Source organism: Symphalangus syndactylus, chromosome 21 (genome assembly GCF_028878055.3).
Source record: "Symphalangus syndactylus isolate Jambi chromosome 21, NHGRI_mSymSyn1-v2.1_pri, whole genome shotgun sequence".
In the NCBI taxonomy this organism is placed as follows: domain Eukaryota; kingdom Metazoa; phylum Chordata; class Mammalia; order Primates; family Hylobatidae; genus Symphalangus; species Symphalangus syndactylus.
The window spans coordinates 38,780,939-38,794,090 of record NC_072443.2 but is presented as its reverse complement, the minus strand read 5'-3'; the positions used below and the strand labels follow the sequence as shown (position 1 = coordinate 38,794,090).

Sequence of the window (13,152 nt, the reverse complement as noted above, 5' to 3'; positions counted from 1 at the left end):
GTGGTTACCCTAATGAGCTCTACTGTAACTTACACCTTTTATCTCTTTTCAATGAAATAATTATATTTGTCCCTCTCTCATTTTTTGTCTTATCATTGTCCTGAATTATAATTCTTCAAGTGCTCTAATTCCTAAAACATTATTTTTATTATTTTTCTATATTTATACACATACTAATCTTGTCTGTGTACTTTATTTTTTGCATTTCTATATCATTGTCTGAGATGCTTTTCCTTTTACTTGAAAGATACCTATTAGTATTCTTTATAGTATGAATCTTTCGGTGAAATATTTCCGCAGTTTTGTTTTTCTGAAAATATTTTTATTTTGACTTTTTAAAAGAATACTTTCATTGCTTAGAGAATTCTAGGTTGGTATTTACTTTTTTGTGTATGTATGTGTTTTGCTTTCTTTTTATTTTACTTTTGATTGACAATTATGTATATTTTTGAGGTACAATGTGATGTTCAATATATGTTTACATTGTAGAATTAATAAATCAAGCTAATTAGCATCCATCACCTCAAATAATTATCACTTTTTTATGGTAAGAACATTTAAAGTATACTTTCAGCAGTTTCAAAATATATAATACACTATTATAAATTATAGTGATCATGCTGTGCAGTGTATCTCCAAAACTTATTCCTCTTGTCTAGCTGAAACTTTGTGCTTTTTGAATAACATCTCCCCTTTCTTCATCACCATCCAACACTCAACCTCTAGTAACCACCATTTTATTCTCTGTATCTATGGCCTTTTTGGATTTCACGCTTAAGTGAGATCATGCAGTATTTGTCTTTCTGTGTCTGGCTTATTTCACATAACATATCTTCCAGGTCCACATATGTTGTTGTAAATGACAGGATTTCTTTATTTTCTAAGGCTGAATATTATTCTGTTGTGTGTATTTAACACATTTTCTTTATCTATTTTTATGCTGATGCCACTTAGGTTGCTTCCGTATCTTAGCTATCGTGAATAATGCTATGATGAATGTGGGAGAGCAGATATCTCTTCAACATACTAATGTCAGTTCCTTAGGATATATATCCTGAAGTCAAATTGCTGGATCATATGGTAATTATATTTGTAGTTTTTGAAGAATCTTCATATTGTTTTTCATAATGGCTGTACCAAATTTTCATTCCTACCAACAGTGTATGAGAGTTTCATTTTCTCCAAATTCTTGCCAACCCTTGCTATCTTTTAACTTTTTGAAGGTAGCCTTTCTAACAGGTGCGAGGTGATCTCATTGTGGTTCTAATTTGCTTTTCCTTAATGATTAGTAACGTTGAGCATTTTTTCATGTATCTGTTGGCCATTTTTATGTCTTCTTCTGAGAAATGTCTGTTCAGATCTTTTACTCATTCTTTAATCAGGTTATTTAGTTTTTTGCTGTTGTTTGGGTTTCTTAGGTTGGTAGTTACTTTTTAAAAGCATTTTAAAGATATCATGGCTTTCTTCTCTGGCTTCAATTGTTTTTCATGAGCAATCAGTTATCAGACTTACTAATCTTTACAAAGTAATGCATTTTTATTTTTCTGGCTATTTTGAGATTGCCTTTTTGATTATTGTTTATTTTTAAATAGTTTTACAAACAGGCTTTTTTTTTGTAGTTGGTTTCTTTGTGTTTATCCTGCTTGGGGTTCTTAGACATTCTTGAATTTGTGGCTTGATGCTTTTGCCAATTTTGGAAAATTCTTGGCCATTATTGCCCTGAATTTTGCTTCTGCCTATTTTCCTTACCCTTTCCTTCTGGGAGTAGAGATATTTGTATGTTAAACATTTTTTAACCATGTCCTATATATCTCTAATGCTTCTTCTTTTATTATCATCCTTATTTCTCTCTTTGTTTTATTCTGGATATTTTCTATTAACCTATTTTCAAGTTCACAACTCGGATCTTCTGTTGTGTCTAACTGGCTGCGATTGAGTTATTAATTTTGTTTTATTTTTAGTTCTAGAATAATCTTTGGGTTTTTAATATAAATCCCAGTTCTCTGATTATTCTCACTCTTTACCTCTGAAACCATATTTATCACTGTTTTTAAAAGACTATATCTGATAATTCTTTAATCTGTATCATTTTTGAATTTATGTTTTTGTCTATTATTTTTTCTCTTTGTTTTGGTTCTTTGATCCTCCTTCCTAGCATGCTTGATGATTTTTACATATTAAAAATTTAGAGTGTTTTGTATGGTATTATATTTTTCCATGGGGATTTAATTTTCTCCTCACAGATTATTAGAATAAAGATCATTTACTTAATCTTATCAGGGATTAAGACAATTTGAAGTTGGGTTTCCATCTTTGTGATGGCTACTCTATTTATGGTTTTCCCTTAGTTTTTATAAATAGTCATTTAGAGGTTCAAATAAAATTCTGGAGTGTTTTTCAAGTAGTCACTAAACTCCAGTTTTTGCTTCGTTGATGTAAGACTACTGAATATTCTTTTTAATGTCCTAGTATTCAGGTTGCTGTTTTCTGCTTGTTTCTCTTTTGATTTTCTCACTGCAAGAAAGAGGAACTGGAAGTGTTTTAGGAGTTAAAAGTGGAAAAAGAATACAGGCCTCACCTCATTGCATTTACATTTTATCCAGGATCTTGATTCTTCATGTCTTGGCTGTGTTGACAGCTCCAAAGTGTTATTTGTGCCCTCCTCTCTTTACAAGACTTCTTAATGTTCTAATCTGGAGCTTTGTGTTCAGTCTCGAATTCTGTTCTACTTACGAAACAGCAAATGCCTTGAATTTGAAAAGTAGCAAACAACATAGGGCTTACTTTAATGTGTTTACTTCCTTTATAGACTATTGAGTTTTAAATTGAAATTACTTTGGTTGGTGCCTGGTGCCTTCAAACAGTTTTTAAAATAATTTCATTTTATTCATCTTTAATAGTTTTTCTCAACGAGAGGGGTGATTTGATATAAGCTACTCTATCATAGTAGAACTGGAGTTCTTCTTATGGTGCTAATTTGATTGACATGATACTTGAGGGAGGGTGGTAGTTAACCACTATGTTTCTTTACAAAGTAACTTCTGCAGACATACCTCCTTTTCCATATGTATTTTATATTCACCTCTATATGAATTTCTTACAAATATTTGAATGTATATATTATTCTTTAAGTATTTAAGAGTACAAAAAGAAGTTTATTTGCCTTGTATAAATTGATTAATCTCTATTTGAATGCTTATAGTAATTTCCCTAGCCAAAACTATACTGTTCTGATATTGAAAAATCACCAAAAATAGCATTATTTATAAAAGAAAGTTCGTTATCCCTGGTACAAAGGAAATTTTCTAATTTACGTAATTACATGCATTCTGAGAATCCAAATAATACTGATAGACTAGGAGGCTATAACTAAATTATTTATTAAACTGTGACTAATGCTTAACTGTGTCATAATGGTGCTAGATTCCTTTCACAATGGGTAAAGGAATTTATAAGGGGAAGTCAGTATTATTTAAAAACTCTGATTTACGTATATCTTGTGATAGTAGTGAATAATTAGGCATAGACAGTACTTTTGTACATGGAGTATAAACAGTTTTCAAAGTTATTTTGATTTGTTAATTCTTTTCCTGAAATATTGTCACCTCCCTGGGTAATGTGATAAACCATGTGTAATGTAATATTTGGTTAGTAAAACAAGCATCAGCAGATAAATATCAGTGTTTGTCTTAGGAGATGCAATACTGGGAACCTGGATAAAATGAAACAGTTTTAATAAAACTTGAACAGTGTGGACCTGGATAAACACACCTATTTGGACAACGTGGAGATTTATTTATTGTTACTAACAATCTATTATATTTTACAGTGGTGGTAGTATCAAAAGTTAAACACTTTCTGAAACAACAAATGACAAATAAAGAAAACTACCAGTTTATTATTCCAGAAGCTATAGAGTCTTTAGATATCTTTTGACTTACCTTCCCTTTTGCCCTGCTCATCAGAAACATATCTTTTTTTCTAACATCTCAATTGTTTGTCACATGCCCACTTACCAGTTGTCTGTTATGGTTGGTGAAAATTTACGGTTCTAAGTGTGTTTTAACAGAATTTAGGAAAACATTGCAAATCATGAATTATATTGATTTGAAAGCATTTTAAAAACCTGAAGTAGGAGTCTAGCTCCAGTTAAATGTTATTGTCAGGTCAGTCTCTTCTTTGTACTTTAATTTTCTCTTTCACAAAATGGGATTTGTAAAACATTTATGTTAGTTTCTCAAAGTCATTATAAGAACTAAATGAAGAAAAGTATGTGAAAATCTTTTCCCAAAGTAAAAACTGTTATCTAAATGTAGCAGATTATTATTGTTATCCCCATCATTATTAGTGCTGATGATAGCAGATGACTTTAGCCCTGCACAGATGCATAAAACAGTTTTGATGAAACTTTTCTCTAGTTTGCCAGGTGATAAATACGAGGTATGCCCTCCTGTCTGTAACTTACTGACATCCTTTGTATTTTTATTTTTGTTATTTTATTTCTTTCTAAAAATGACACCAAATTTGCTCTATGGATTTTAGGAGATCAATCTGGTAACAGGCTTTGATTAATTCCTTCATCAGTAACAATGAGTTATAAATTCAGTGAATTTAACAAACCAGGAAAGGATTCCATCTTATTAAGAATAGGCCCCCTAAGGTCCCTGAATGCATTTCTTTCATTGTTGAGCAGAGGACCAATAGGCTCCTTTGGAACAAACTTACTGAATTACAAAGAGGAAATGGTTTATCCTTGAACCATTATGAAATTCAGGCAATGGATGATATTTACCCAAGGCCAATATTGTAACATAAACAGAAAATACTAACTCCTTTAAAGCAATGTGCATTATTTTAATTCATGTAATCATTAAATTAATTACTTACAGATCACAGATCATTTTATTGATGGATTTTAAAGGAAAAGAAATATGCATAAGCTGAATAAGAAGATTAAGAAGATAGGTATGCGTTACATCAGAATGTCCTTCAAATAGACCTGGAAAACACGTTTGTCTAATTAGGGTGTATGACAGCAATCTATGAAACTAGTTCTTTTAAGTAAATAGAGGTCTGCCCCGAGAGGGTTTGGCAGACTATGGTAGGAATCAGGATACTTTCCGTGGTCCAAAAAAAAAAATCAGAAATGAATGAATAATTCCTCCTTTCTTAATTTATATGAATTAATCAAATTGCAATTACATTGTCACTTATGTGCATAGTGAAGAGAGTCTGAAAAGGCAATGAAATGCACTCTATTTAATGGACAGGTAGCTTTAGGACACGGGACATATGGGCTTAAATTATGCACTTTCTATGAACAATTCTAGAATAGAGGGCCAAAACATACCCTTTCTCATTTTACACTGTGACCTTTGATTTGCTTTCACAGTACCTGGCATATGAGGACTCTCAAACTGTTCAATCACATGTTGAAAAATGAATGCACTAATGAACACATACTTACATATACAGAAGATACTCCTTACAATGATGGTGAAACACCTATACTGAATAGTCATAGAAGAGCATATGAAACATCAGTTTTCATTTAAAAACCCAATACTACAATTAAAATAAAAACATACCCTTTTCCTTTCCCATCTTTGGCTTTGTTCAGTGTTATGTTGGAGCCATGAAGCTGTTTTCCAGAATTTGTTTTTAGAGACTGGGTCTTGGTGTGTCACCCAGCCTGGAGTACAGCAGCATGATAATCACTCACTACAGCCTTGAACTCTGGGCTCATCAAGTAATCCTCCTGCCTGGGCCTCCCAAAGTGCTGGTATTGTAGTAGTGAGCCACCACACCTAATCCCAGAATTATTAAGACAGTATTCTTCAGATATTTTTATTGTCTTCTTTGTTTTCTCTTCTATAGCTTCATATTTCCCCTGCTTACTTCGACTCTAAATCATTTTAGCTATTTTGCTTTTTCGCCTTTTTATTTTGAATGCTTCTGTCCCTCAGCTAAAGGTCATAAATTTTAATAAAGAAAATTTGGAAAATTCAAAAATGCAAAAAAACTTCTTATTACTACCATATTGGTGTACTTTCTGCCAGTCTTAAAATATATATCTTTTCAAAGCTTTTAATTTTTAAAGTTATACCACATTTTATCTCTATTTTCAATTTTACTTAAAATATAAGTTTTCCACTGTAATAACCACAGCATTTTCGGTAAAGTAGACATACTGTAGCTACTTAATCAATCCTTATGCTTGGACATTTAAATTGTTTCTACCTTTCAATTATTTTTTAAAAGACTGTGATGAGCATCTTTGTTCATAAAGCTCTTTATCATTATTATTTTGGTATTTAGATTGCTTCCTTGAGATAGCTTCCTAGAATGGGAATAAAGTCATATGTAGTGTTCATGCAAGTGTCTTTCTCAGCTCTGTTTTCAAGAGGAGCTTTTGTAGAGAACATAGGTAATTGACAGCCTCCAGCTGCTATACCTGTGGATCCACCACAACATTCACACTGAAACCATCCTTCTTCGGGGCTGCTTCCACCCAGTGACTGAACATGTCAGGAATACCAGAACCAGGACATTTCTGCCCAACACTAGATTCTTCTAATGGGTAACTCTGGTTCAAGGACTCCCTATCAACATGGCTGAGACTTTCTTTTTTGTGTGGTTTAAGGAATAATGAGAAGAAAAAAAGTCTGTAGGTGTTCAGTACAGATGCAACTTCTTTTTCTAGAATATATTTTTTTATTATACTTTAAGTTCTGGGATACGTGTGCAGAATTTGCAGGTTTGTTACATAGGTATACACGTGCCATGGTGGTTTGCTGCACTCATCAGCCTGTCATCTACATTAGGTATTTGTCCTAATGCTATCCCTCCCCTACCTCCCCACCACCCAACAGGCCCCAGTGTGTGATGTTCCCCTCCCTGTGTCCATGTGTTCTCGTTATTCAACTCCCACTTATGAGTAAGAACATGCAGTGTTTGGTTTTCTGTTCCTGTGTTAGTTCACTGAGAATGATGGTTTCCAGCTTCATCCATGTCCCTGCAAAGGAGATGAACTCATCCTTTTTATGGATGCATAGTATTCCATGGTGTATATGTGCCACATTTTCTTTATCCAGTCTATCATTGATGGGCATTAAAGATTTAAATGTAAGACCTAAAACCATAAAAACCCGAGAAGAAAATCTAGGTGATACCATTCAGGACATAGGCACGGGCAAAGACTTCATGACTAAAACACCAAAAGCAATGGCAACAAAAGCAAAATGACAACTGGGATCTAATTAAACTAAAGAGTTTCTGCACAGCAAAAGAAATTATCATCAGAGTGAACAGGCAACCTACAGAATGGGAGAAAATTTTTGCAATCTATCCATCTGACAAAGGGCTAATATCCAGAATCTATAAGGAACTTAAATAATTTATTTTATTTTTATTTTTAATTTTAATTTTTTTTTTTTTGAGATGGAGTCTCGCTCTGTTGCCCAGGCTGGAGTGTAGTGGCATGTTCTCAGCTCACTGCAAACTCCGCCTCCTGGGTTATGCCATTCTCCTGCCTCCACGCCATTCTCCTGCCTCCACGCCATTCTCCTGCCTCAGCCTCCCGAGTAGTCCCAGACTACAGGCGCCCACCACCACGGCCAGTCAATTTTTTTGTATTTTTAGTAGAGATGGGGTTTCACTGTGTTAGCCAGGCTGGTCTTGATCTCCTGACTTTGTGATCCACCCACCTCAGCCTCCCAAAGTGCAGGGATTACAGGCATGAGCCACTGTGCCCGGCTAGGAACTTAAACAAATTTACAAGAAGAAAACAACCCTATCAAAACGTGGCTGAAAGATATGAACAGACACTGCTCAAAGGTAGACATTTATGGCTGGCCGCAGTGGCTCACTCCTGTAATTCCAGCACTTTGGGAGGCCAACGCAGGCTGAGCACGAGGTCAGGAGGTCCAGACCATCCTGGCTAACATGGTGAAACCCTGTCTCTACTAAAAATACAAAAAATTAACAGGGTGTGGTAGCATGTGCCTGTAGTCCCAGCTACTTGGGAAGCTGAGGGAGGAGAATCACTTGAACCCGGCAGCTGGAGGTTGCAGTGAGCCGAGATCACACCACTGCACTCCAGCATGGGCAACAGAGCGAGACTCCATCTAAAAAAAAAAAAAAAGAAGACATTTATGTCACCAACAAACATATGAAAAAAAGCTCGTCATCACTGGTTATTAGAGAAATGCAAACCAAAACCACAGTGAGATACCATCTCAAGCCAGTTAGAATGGCGACCATTAACAAGTCAGAAAACAACAGATGCTGGAGAGGATGTGGAGAAATAGGAACGCTTTTACACTGTTAGTGGGAGTGTAAATTAGTTCAACCATTGTGGAAGACAGTGTGGCGATTCCTCAAGGATCTAGAACCAGAACTACCATTTGACCCAGCAATCCCATTACTGGTTATATACCCAAAGGATTATAAATCCTTCTACTATAAAGACACATGCACACATACGTTTATTGCAGCGCTATTCACAATAGCAGAGACTTGGAACCAACCCTGGCTGAGACTTTCTCAGGACTTTCCTGCATGCAGATCTCTTCCTACCAAATGCTTCCTTGCCTTTCTCCTTTCAGAGATGTCAGAATTGCATCATAGTCGAAGTGCTCTCCTTACCTACACCTCTTCCCCTTTATCATGTATAGATTCTACCCCCACATAATTACCTCATATACCCAATTCACCTTGGTACAAGAGGACCCAAACTGGCACAGTACATAATCATGATTCAGGCCCTTAATACATAGTGCTTAATGGTACTATTGTACACTCCCACTGCAGTGCCTCTTCCAACACTGAATTTTTCTTTTATTGACTTTAACTGATTTGATAGGTGAAAGGCTAGTATCTCACTTTTAGAATTTCTATTACCTTCATCACTAGTGAGATTGCACATGCTTTGTTTTCCATTTATATTTTTTAAAATTTATTTGTTTTACTAATATATTCATTCATTTAAAAACTTTACTTATAATTAATAGTTATAATTATAATACTTCTTTTTGTGGCATTTTTGACAGTGTATTTGAATGAGGGTCGCATTCAATACTTATCTACCAGTGTTTGGAGTAAAGTATGTATGTGGAACAAATGTAATGATTACTCATTTACTCAGGCTAAACTAAAACCATGGATGGTATTTATGATTTGCCACCAGCAGTAGTGGTAGAATCCACATCTCCTGACTCTCAGGAAAGACAGATAGTTTTAACATTTCTGTAATTATATTGCATATGTGTGTGTGCGCATGCATGTGTGCATGCATCAGTGTGTGTATGAGTTTGCAGTGTTTTTCCAATGAGAGGTAAAGCTTAAAATTCCTTAAGTTGTATTTTATTAATTTCTTTGAAAAATCTTTTTTTTCTTTTGTCTTTCCTCCACTATTGTTTTTCCACCTTTATTTCCAAGGTGTCCTGATCATCTGATTCCTATCAGATAGTTAAATTATGCAGGTGCCAGTCTCTGTGTCCCCAAACACACATAGCTAATCAAGAATAAAGCCATTTATTGTAAATTTACCTCTAGAATGAGCCCCCCTTTCTCTGATTTTGAGGATGGATAGATGCTCATTATGATCTGGTAGACAATTATAACATGCACATTTAGAGTGTAGGTGGATAGAAGAGTACTCTGTGTTAGGTGTTAAGACTTTTATTTTACTCATTTAAAGACAAAGATTTAAATGTGCTTGTTTAAATTCAACAAGCCCTTAGAGCCGTGAGGCCTTGGGGGTAAGAGGTGCTTAAAACCAAATAGCAATGGAGCTGAAGAAGTAATTATATGCCAGATTGAAGATAGAGCTGAACAAAGACGGAGCTGATCTGGGAACAGGGGATGGTAAACTGAATTATGTCCCAGGTATCCACAGGCCGAGAAAGCAGACTGGAAAACATGCTTCTTCATACATTTTACCAAAGTTTACAAAATGCAATAATTTTCAGATGGTTTACTAATCTTACTTACCCTTCTTTTCTGCATTTTTGCTTTAACCTAATTTTTTTTAAAGAAGAAAATCTTAATTGGAAGGATGTTTTGAGTCAAGAATACAACACTTCATAATGTAACATATATTCTGGATTCAAGGTGGCAGGTAATAAAAAATAACTGGAGTGGAATTTCAATGTCTTTATTTCCCTGAAGACCAGCCTTGAAGAGCTTCCTCAAGTGTGTCTCCTCTTCCTAAAGGTAACATGGTGGGGAAGGGAGAAGGTAGGAATTGCTCTAACAAGATTTTAGTTATTCTAAGTCAATGTGATTAATTTTATCTTAAAGACTTAAAATGTCCCACATTCCCTAGTCGCCAAGAACATGGTAGGGAGGAGGCAAAGTACACATTCTTTGTTTCAAAGTATTTTGCAGACAGTCTGGTCTATTAAGAACAAATTCTAGGACTAGGTAGTAGGGCTTAGAAGTTACCATGACCCAAATTGATTTTTTCATTTCTCTTAAAGTTGATGGTTCATTTTTTGATGAAAGTAGAAATCATATCTATAAAAACCAATTTTGATAGGCCTATCAAATCTGACCATAAAACAGAAAGCTATTTTACATTCTACAAACATATTATTAAATAAGCTTACTATGAGTATACAAGTACTGTATGCATTTTTATCTATGAAAATCTTTTTAAAACTGAAGAAATTTTGAAACTTTTGTGATGATAATTAACAATTATATGTTAAAAGCCAGTATGGAAGCCTATTTTGTCATAACATTATAACAAGGCAACAAGTTTTAACTGAACAATGGATTCCTGAGCTTCTAAGCAAATGCATTTCGACCTGTTATTTTTCACTATATGCAAATTTAGAAGAGACTCAGTTTATCATGACCTGTATGATACCTCTTAGAATGTTAAAAAGAAAAAAAAGGATAGAAAGAGGAAGGGCCACAGTACACATAAATCTTGCCTGCAGCTTCCACTAAAGTTACTCTGGAAAGTAACTTAAGGAAAAGAGATGATTAATTTATTTATTTAAATTTGGTGCTATTTGTTAATCCACAGCTGTGTTCTAGGCACAGATACTATGGTTCAAAAATAAATAAGGAAAATACCTGATTTGGAGGAGCTTATTTTCAGTGGGAGGTAAAGGAGGAGGAAAAGGATATCAGAAAAAGGCATGAGCAATTTCAGAAAAGAGCAAAGTGCTGTGGCAGAGGTAAGCATAGATTTGAGGAATGTTGGGCAGCAAAGTAAAGAAGGCTTTCCTGAAGAGGTCGCAGCTAAGTTGAGGTCTAAAAGATGAAGAGGACTCTGCCAGGGCAGAGTCTAGAAATGGGGAAAGTTGGGGAAGGTACATTTTAGGCAGTAGGAACAATGCTGGTGCAAAGATCCATAGGTGTAGGGTTTCAACAGATCAATAACTCGATGAGATTCATGCATTAGGGACCTAAGAGAGACAGAAAAGGGCAAGTACATAAGGGGTTCTTGTATTCTAAGGTGGGGTATTCCAGAGATGGAGAGGTGCTGGATTAATGCTGCATTTACCTTGACCCTTTCCTGTGCTATTAGTAGGGAAGGAAGGAAGGATGGTTCTGAATGCAGTGCAACGGAGGTAGCAAAAAATTGATCTGATGACCTTTATTTTCTCATTGGGATAGAGAGCAGATTGCTTTGCTGATACTGAAGGGGGAGGGGTAGGTGGAATAGAAGATTTAATAAAAGTGGGAAATTTTGAAATAGATGTAAAATATACTAAAGTAAACAGATGATTAGGGAAACTTGGAAGGATTATTAAGTAACATTTGGGGCCCAGCTAAGTTTGGGAGCTCTAGATGTGTAGTGGTTATAATCTGTGAGTGTATGTGACCCACTTTAGCTGTTGCATTTGTAGGAGTGGAGAAAGCAGATAGCTGGACTGCTCTAGGCCTGGGTTTTCACCTATGTTGATGCTCTTCCTGTTTCCTTCCACCACTCACCTCTTGTCACAGAAGACTGCTTATTCCTGATACTGTGACTGTCTGCCTGAAGGCATTTTTTGTGTGTGGCTGCTGAGCAGATTTGGCTCACAGTGTTGGGCAGGCTTAAAGTACCAAATAGTTACTGTCACTAGAAAAAGACTTAAGCAAATAACTGTTAGCAAGTGGGTGGATTACACTATCATCCTTACCCTTCACATGGGATAACTGTGAAGCATGTTCTATACTGTTTTCCAGAGTATCCCAGTAGGACTAAACTCATTTCCCATAGCAGTAACTTGCTTAGTAATTGTACTCTTTTTTGGCTTTGTCCCTGTTTCATTTATGGCTGTGTAACAAACTACCCCCAAATACAGGAACTTAAAACAACAAAGATTTGTTATTTTTTACAAATCTTTGGGGTGCCCAGGCTTAGATTAGTAATAGCTTGGGTCACTCATGTAGTTGCACTTTACTGGAAGCCTGTCTGGGTCAGGAATGACTATGATGGCTTTACTTATGGGTTTTAGGCCTCAGTGCAATGTATAGAATGGCTGGGGTCTGTCTGGGCCTGTCTCTCCCCATTGCTTCTCGTCATTCACTAATCTAGTCTGAGCTTCTTTACATGGTATCTGCATCTAAGGAAAGCAAAAGAAGAGGCTGCCAGGACTCTTATAGCCTTGGCTTAGAACTAGCATAGCGTCACTTCTGCTGCAATCTATTGTTCAAAAAAGGGTGCAAGGTCAGTGCAGATTCAAGAGTGGGGGAAACAAACTCAGCCTCTTGATGGGAAGAGCAGCATGCTAGAGAAAGGGTTTGAGGAACTATTGATGGTTATCTTTGCAAACATTCTATCTTATTTCCCTTTTCCGCCTTACATCCTTTCTCCCTTACCAGTGTTTCATGGGGTTGTTTCCCAAATAAATTATTTGTACTAAAATTCTCATCTTAGATCTATACTAAGAGAGCTTGGTAAGTGAGATAGGAAAACCAAGAAGTGAACTGAAATTATTTCTAAGAAAATAGAGTGATAGCTTATGTACGGGCTCTATGCTGGGTGACAAAGACAATGTAAAAGGAGTTGCAAGAGCAGAAAGCTAGAGAGGCCTAGGGGTTGATAATATCTGTGATGTCAAACAATTGGATATTTTAAGTTTGGCAGGGTGAGAAGGCTGGCAGGAAAGGAGACTATGATTCTAGGTCCACCAGTGGCAGAATGTACCT

At 35.6% G+C, this 13,152-nt stretch overlaps 1 protein-coding gene across 13 annotated transcripts in view; it reads left to right on the top strand.

The window, feature by feature from the left end:
* ZBTB20 (zinc finger and BTB domain containing 20) overlaps window positions 1-13,152 on the top strand; it is an 833,136-nt gene that overhangs the window by 208,764 nt on the left and 611,220 nt on the right. The gene's annotated exons all lie outside the window — the stretch shown is intronic.